The following is an 8,500-nucleotide window of genomic DNA, read 5'->3' as shown; positions in this document are numbered from 1 at the left end:
TAATGGGGTATGGCCTGGAAGCGTGTAAAAGCATCCCGCCCCAACAGGGCGTAATATCCGCTGCTGAAAGGAGCCACTTGGAAAGTTATTTCTTCGGACTGATAGTTCTTCGGCGTGCCGAATACTACGTCTAGTGTGATTTTGCCCGCGCACCGCGCCCCCGACTGGGAATAATTCCTCGGAAGGTTGTGTTACTTTGCTTGATGCGGCTCCTGTCTATTTCCATTTTATGGAGTGTGTCCTCATAAATGAGGTTTAGTCCACTGCCGCCGTCCAGGACCTTGGTAAGTCGAAACCCGTCCACGATGGGACTGAGGACTAACGTGGCTGGCGCTCGTACTATTCTGTACTTTGGTTTGTCACCGGCATTGAATGTTATAGCCGGGTCGTTCCAGGGGTTTATTGCGGCAATTTGGCAGACTTCGGCGAGCTCGCGAAGTGCCCTTTTGCACTTGTTGTTTGAAGCGAATGTCTCGAAGACCGTCAATACTCTTGAGTTATCGTGTTCTGGGGGATGCCGCTCTGGGTCGTCCTTGATAAGGATGTCCTCGCCGCTCTTTGCTACCTGTCGTAGTATCCAACACGCTCTAAGGCTGTGGGTTGCCACGATATCTGGTGTTGTATGTATTTTGCATGGGCCATCGAGCTACCCCTCCAGAACGGTGTCGTGCCGCAGAGCGGTTTTGTGTTTCTTGATTGTTGGACTGGGCGTGCCACGAGGGTGGGCCCTTTTCGCCTGTAGGAGGAGTTGAGTTGGGACTGACGGTTCCCAGTGAGCTGCCTGAGTTTTCCAGGCGCTCTCCATCGCGCTGTACTTTTGTACTATGGTTGCTAAGTCAGCGAATTTCAGTACGCAGCGGCAATTGATGGCGTTGAGGATTCCTTCGTCTGCGCAATTGTTGCAGAATGCTAATATTGCGTCCTCGTCACGGCAATCTTTTACCTTGTCCTTGACAAGGAGGAATCTGGCCCAGAAGTGGTGGACCATTTCCTGAGACTGCTGTTTTATGCTCATGAGAGCGTCTATGTCCGGGTGGGTGGGTGGAATTAAATCCGAACCCCGACCTGACCGATCATCCGGAGTCTGACGACCTTCCGGGCTTAACAGTCCGGGTTCCGGAATATCTTCTGATTGTTTAGGACCGCCGTCCGATGCTATGTTCGGAGGGCTGGTCGCATCCTTTCGCGGGTGAGTATCCGGCTCTTCCTGAACGGCGATCTGAACATAGTCCGTCTTTGATATAGAATAAGACTCGCCGTCCTGCTCCACGACTACCGCAATTTGGTGGGTGACTGGTGGGGCCTTGATTTCTCCTTGATTGGTTTTAGGCCCGATTCGATCGTAGTCTGGCGATTCCCAAAGCGGCGATGCGATCTAGGAGTTTGTTCAAAGACGAAAACTCTGCCGGATCCATCTGCTTGGAGTGCTCGGAGTTGATGCGAAGGGGGTTTTCGATGGCCCGAGAGGTCATCGTCGGCTCAACGGCCAAACGGGCGATCATAGTAAAGCCGCCTAGCCGGAGGGTTTGGCCTGGGGCCAGAGCTCCCCCGGAGGTGATGTTGTCTTTAAGGACAAGGCGAGCCATCGAGCCTTTCGTCGATGGCACAGTGGAACTCTCAATGAAAGCACCAATGTGGTGTCAAAACCGGCGGATCTCGGGTAGGGGGTCCCGAACTGTGCGTCTAGGATCGATGGTAACAGGAGACGGGGGACACGATGTTTACCCAGGTTTGGGCCCTCTCTACGGAGGTAATACCCTACTTCCTGCTTGATTGATCTTGATGAATATGATTATGTCAAGAGTTGATCTACCCACGAGATCGTAATGGCTAAACCCTAGAAGTCTAGCCTGTATGACTATGGTAATGAATATCTTATCCGAACTACACCCTCCGGTTTATATAGACACCGGAGGGATCTAGGGTTACATAGAGTCGGTTACATAGGAAGAAATCTTCATATTTGATCGCCAAGCTTGCCTTCCACGCTAAGAAGAGTCCAATCCAGACATGGGTAGATTCCTCGGCCTTCATGTCTTCACAGCCCACCAGTCCGGCCCAAGGATAACAGGCCGGACGCCCGAGGACCCCTTAGTCCAGGACTCCCTCACCCATACATCCTCGGTTGACAATAAGTGCCTCACTAGTCTCCAAAAGAACATATGTATTTTTCCTGGTACGGGTGTTTTTAATAGTAGCTTCTATGGGGCCATATCTCTATCGGTACTGGAGGAACAAGCAGAACCATCGATCCAAGCTTCCCGCCTGTACTTTGTAGCGATCATCATCTTGTACGTTGATCTCACAGTGTAGTAGCCACTTTTCTCAAAGTGCCACGCCCAGCTATCTTCTACCTCACTTGTACAGATTGGGACACTCGTATTAACAATAGATGGAATACCAAAACATATCTTGATAATTTATGTGAACATAACTTGACAAATATATAGACAACAAATCTTAATATTTGCCGATAGGTAGTGTTTGGCCCCATTCCCGGACCGCATCAGTTGTGTCCGGGCCAACTAAACCCATATAAATAGGTGCCAAGGGGACATGAAGGACTCACCGACATTCACAAACATGCTAAAAATATAAGAATGCTATTTAGATGAACAATTTTGAAGATTCAAGAACACTTATTTGAAATATGAAAAAAAATAGATGTGAACATTTATTTTTCAACACATAACATTTTATGTTATTAGCATGATTTAGAAAATATTTAAATAAATGTTTAAAGATTCATATGAAAAAAGAGAGAAAGTATCTTTTTAATGGGACCATGCAACTATGGCCCCCTATACCTGCCATTTCTAGTAATTAACCCGCAGTCCATCTTCAAGTCACAACGAACCGTTTTTTACATTTTACAAAAAATCCCTGTCTTCTATGCTAATTAACCTGCAGCCCATCTTTAAGTCACAGTGAATCATTTTTTTGCAGTTTTATATAAACCACCCTGATATCTCCGTTAATCAACCCGTAGTCATTGAAAATAAATGCTTTTTTAAAATAATAATATCTTTTAAACCGCAACTTCAATTTTAACATGTTATATATGGGAACAATGTGTAGAATCCCAATATAATATTAGTTTACATGTTAACTATTTTTAAAATGCTATTTGTGGTGCAACCTTAATCAATGACGCATGATCCATCTTTATTTCGTACCGGCGGGGATCCGTATTGCAGATGAACGTGTCGCAAAAGGTATACTGGCGCGGATCCGTCTTTATTTCATACGGTTGGACACCTATCCGTATTGCAAATATTTGAACAATTCTTGTGATATTTATGAACGTTAATATTGGAACCGGTAAGTACGATCTTAATTTGTGTTCCATCCACTCCATGTGATGGTAACACATATGGGCTTTCTTCAATAGACTTAATTTATGAACAAGGCCTCCTCAGTGTCGAACGACACCACCCAGATGTTGCCTAAGTGTGGTCGTAGGTGCATGCCATCAATTCGACGAGTCGGAATCTGATACATCTCAAACATCTATAATTTTCGATTGTTCCATGCTGTTATATTATCATTCCTGGATGTTTTACAATCATTTTATATTATTTTTTGCTACTAACCTATTGACATAGTGCCAAGTGCGAGTTGTTGTTTTCTGCATGTTTTTTACATTGCAGGAAATCAATATCAAACGGAGTCCAAACACAGCGAAACTTTTTGTGGATTTTTTAGACCAGAAGACATCCAGTGGGCCGGAGAAGCACCTGGGGGGTGCCCCGAGGGGGGCACAACCCACCAGGGCGCGCCTGGAGGTCCAGGCGTGCCCAGGTGGGTTGTGCCAACCTCGGTGGCCTCCCGCACCACCTATTTTCTCTATAAATACCCCAATATTCCAAAAATCCTAGGGGAGTTGAAAAAATCAATTCCAGCCGCCGCAAGTTCCAGAAACCACATATCCTATCTAGACACCATCACGGAGGGGTTCATCATGCCCATTGGTGCCTCTCCGATGATGCGTGAGTAGTTTTTTGTAGACCTACGGGTCCATAGTTAGTAGCTAGATGGCTTCCTCTGTCTCTTTTGATTCTCAATACAATGGTCTCTTGGAGATCCATATGATGTAACTCTTTTTGCGGTGTGTTTGTTGGGATCCGATGAACTTTGAGTTTATGATTAGATCTATCTTTTTATCCATGAAAGTTATTTGAGTCTTCTTTGAATCTCTTATATGCATGATTGCTTATAGCCTCATATTTCTCCTCCGATATTTGGGTTTTGTTTGGCCAACTTGATCTATTTATCTTGCAATGGGAAGAGGTGCTTTGTGATGGGTTCGATCTTACGGTACTTGATCCTAGTGACAGAAGGGGAACCGACACGTATGTATCGTTGCCATTAAGGATAACAAGATGGGGTCTATTTCTACATAAATAGATCTTGTCTACATCATGTCATCGTTCTTATTGCATTACTCCGTTTTTCCATGAACTTAATACACTAGATGCATGCTGGATAGCGGTCGATGTGTGGAGTATTAGTAGTAGATGCAGGCAGGAGTCGGTCTACTAATCTTGGACGTGATGCCTATATAATGATCATTGCCTGGATATCGTCATGATTATTTGAAGTTCTATCAATTTCCCAATAGTAATTTGTTCACCCACCGTTTGCTATTTTTCTCGAGAGAAGCCACTAGTGAAACCAACGGCCCCCGGGTCTCTTCTTTATTATATTTGCCTTTGCGATCTATTTTCCTTTGCTTTTATTTTCAAATCTATTAAACCAAAAAGTACAAAAATACCCTGCTGCACTTTACTTTATTTGGCGTTCGATCTATCAAATTATTACAACTTTCTGACGTCCTTTTGCCAATTTCTGGCGCCGTTACCCGAAAGGGATTGACAACCCCTTTAACACGTCGGCTTGCGAGTATTTGTTATTTGTGTGCAGGTGCTGTTCACGTAGTGTTGCGTGGTTCTCCTACTGGTTCGATAACCTTGGTCTCATCACTAAGGGAAATACCTACTGTCGTTGTGCTGAATCATCCCTTCCTCTTTGGGGAAATACCGACGTAGTTCTAGCAGGCATCAGAAGGAATTTCTGGTGCCGTTGCTGGGGAGACATCATCAACATCTACCAGGTTCCTAATCACAAATCACATATCCTTGCAATTTACATTATTTGCCATTTGCCTCTCGTTTTCCTCTCCCCCACTTCACAAAAATTTGCCGTTTTTATTCGCCCTCTTTTTCGTTCGCGGTTTTCTTGTCAGATCTATCTTTTTGTTTGCAATCATGAGTGACTTTGGTATGGCAGAAACAGATGATGGCCTGACTCCTAAAATTGGACGATCTGGCAATCTGGATGCTAAAACTTTTGTTTTGGGGCAAGGGAATGTTATGGAAAAGCACATATCCAAGACTTTTTCAATTGTGTTGGAAATTTAAGTCTTGATGTTCCTATACTTAAGAGGACTAAATCTTATGCGGAAGCTATTTCAGCACTAGTTCTGAAACTTGAAAATAAATTTATACGTACTCATCCTACCTTGCAAAGAATGTTTTTTGAGCTGCCCGTTATAAAAAACCCCAAGGCTAAAAAGTTGGCCACTCTCGTTCTTATGAACGAATTTGACTACATAATACGGGAAGCTAGGGAAATCTTTGATTTTTATGGTCTGAATCGTGAAAAACCCGTGATAGATGAAATTCTCTATAATAGTGATTATGCGTTAAGACATTTGCTTGTGGATAATCAAATCTTTGATGACAATCTTAAAAAAGGAAGTCCCTGTTTTAGATATAATACAACAAGTTTTTAATAATGTTAATCAACATTACTCTTGGATTGTTGCCGAAAATCAAAGAGGTTATGATGATAAGCAACTTGATAGTGCTAAGGTTTCCATGGGTAATATATTCTATGTTGTTTTTACAAAACCTAATGATAAAAATACCTCTAAGGAGATTAAGAAGAAGGATGACAAAACTTAGATCCTTGCTTTATGCCTAGCTAGGGGCGTAAAACGATAGCGCTTGTTGGGAGGCAACCCAACTTGTATCTTTTTGCTTTTTGGTTTTCTCACCGTTTTCAATAAAATACCCAATTATTCCTCTGGTTAGATGTGTTTTTGTGGTTTAAATTAGTGTTTGTGCCAAGCAAAGCCTTTAGGATCTTGTTGGGTGATGGTTGATTTGATCTTGTTGAAAACAAAAACTTTTGCGCTCAGAAAAATAATTTTAATAAATCATAGAAACATGCTTTTGCTCTCAATTTCTACAAAGGATTGATATACAGATTTCCCATGTTGTCCTAATTTTTCAGAATTGATGGAGTTACAGAAGTATTCAAAGTTTTCAGATTGCTACAGACTGTTCTGTTTTTTATGGATTCTGTTTTCTTTGCGTTGTGTGCTTGTTTTGATGATTCTATTGTTTTCTTTGAAGAGTTTTTGCCAAAGAAAAGTTGGAATACAGTAGATATAATGCAAGAATAAAATAAGAATTGGTTTGCTACAGTACTTATAGTAGTGATTTACTTTCTTATACTAACGGATCTCGTGATGGTTTTGTTGAGTTTTGTGTGATTGAAGTTTTCAAGTTTTGGGTGATGTTAGGATGGATGAAGGAATAAAGAGTAAGAAGAGCCTAAGCTTGGGGATGCCCATGGCATCCCAAGCTATTATCCAAAGAGAAGCAAGCAACTAAGCTTGGGGATGCCCGAGTGGCATCCCCTCTTTCTTCTAACGACCATCGGTATTTTACTCGGAACTATATTTTTATTCATCACATACTATGAGTTTAGCTTGGAGCGTCTTGTATGATATGAGTCTTTGCTTGTTTTGCTTTTTGTTTTTAGTCTTGAATCCTTGCTGGACACACCTATTTGAGAGAACCAAAATTATGCCATGACTTGTTAAAATTGCTCTCTATGCTTCACTTAAATCTTTATGAGCTATGGAATTGCTCTAGTGCTTCACTTATATCTTTTTGAGCACGGTGTGCTTTGTTATTTTTGAAGAATGCTCTCATGCTTCACTTAGATTTATTTGAGAGTTAGTAATTTTTTTAATAAATTCTCTCTTGCTTCACTTAAATTAATTTGAGAGAAAGAAAGAAAGAAATATTATGCTCATGATCTTCACTTATATTTGTTTGAGCTTATCAAAATCAATACATGAGAATTAGTCCGAAAGTGATAGATATCCAAGAAGGATATTGAAGATCATTGGACAAAATAAACTTGATTCCTTGTAATAGTTTTGAGATATGATGATGTGATATGTGACTCATGTTGATGAGTAATTATGCTTTAGTAAGAACATTGGTGTTAAGGTCTGTGATTCCCTATGCAAGCACGAAAGTCAATAATTATGCAATGAAATTACATCCTACTTGTGGTGCATTATTCGGTGTTAATTATGCTTAATGTTCGCTTATGGGATTTTTCGTTTCTTGGTTGGTCGCTTCTCAATCTTTTTGCTAGCCTTCATTTGCACTAAGTATGATCACTACTTGTGCATCCAAAACCCTTTAAACCAGTTTTGCCTTATGAGTCCACTATACCTACCTATATGCGGTATTTTCGTGCCGTTCTAAGCAAATTTGCATGTGCCACCTCTAATTTTCAAAATGAACTTCTCTTTTGTGTGCTCGTAGCACTCATGAAACGGTAGGGGGTGGCTAATATATTTCCATGCTAGATATGTTGTTCTCATTATGAGTGTTTATTCACTTGTCATTGCACGAGAGTAAGGCAAAGGTATTAGGGATGCCCAGTCCCGAAATGAAAAATGAATTTACTTTATGTTGTCAAATAGTAAATTCCTTGGAAAGTGTTGGTATGGAAGGCACCCGTAGATACGGTTAGCCATGGAAAGTGAAAGTATGGTGGAAAAAGGAATAAACTTTAATTTCTATTTGGGAACCGCCTATGATATATCTAGCATGGAATGTATTGGGAACTACTCGATCGTTCTTATTGACAGGAAAAGCATGCCTCCCAAAATGTTTTTATCTCTATCTTTTTCGCTTTGAGCTCTGGTACCTCTACAAATCCCTACTTCCCTCTGCGAAGGGCCTTTCTTTTACTTTATGCAATTTTTATTTTTAATTTGAGTCTCCATCTTCTCTTATAAAGCACCAACTAAGGGGCACTATGATCGTACTTGAGCATTGGGTGTAGCTAATATGCGAGTGTGTTTCATGAATGGATCAATGATTGAGCATAATGGTCTAGGGATAACATATTTTAGCATTGATATTTTGAAAGACATGGTTGCTTGTTGATATGCTTGAGTATTTAAGTCTCATGTCAAAACTAGACTATTGCTTTGAACCATATAAAAGTCCAAATGTCCATGTTACAAAGAAAAGAATATGTGATGAACATGTTAGGAAGCATTCTACTTCAAAAATTCTGTTGTTATCATTTACCTACTCGAGGACGAGCACGAATTAAGATTGGGGATGCTGATACCTCTCCAATATATCTATAATTTTTGATTGTTCCATGTTGTTATATTATC

This window comes from Triticum aestivum, chromosome 7D, assembly GCF_018294505.1.
Source record: "Triticum aestivum cultivar Chinese Spring chromosome 7D, IWGSC CS RefSeq v2.1, whole genome shotgun sequence".
NCBI classification, from domain to species: domain Eukaryota; kingdom Viridiplantae; phylum Streptophyta; class Magnoliopsida; order Poales; family Poaceae; genus Triticum; species Triticum aestivum.
This window is presented reverse-complemented; position numbering follows the sequence as displayed.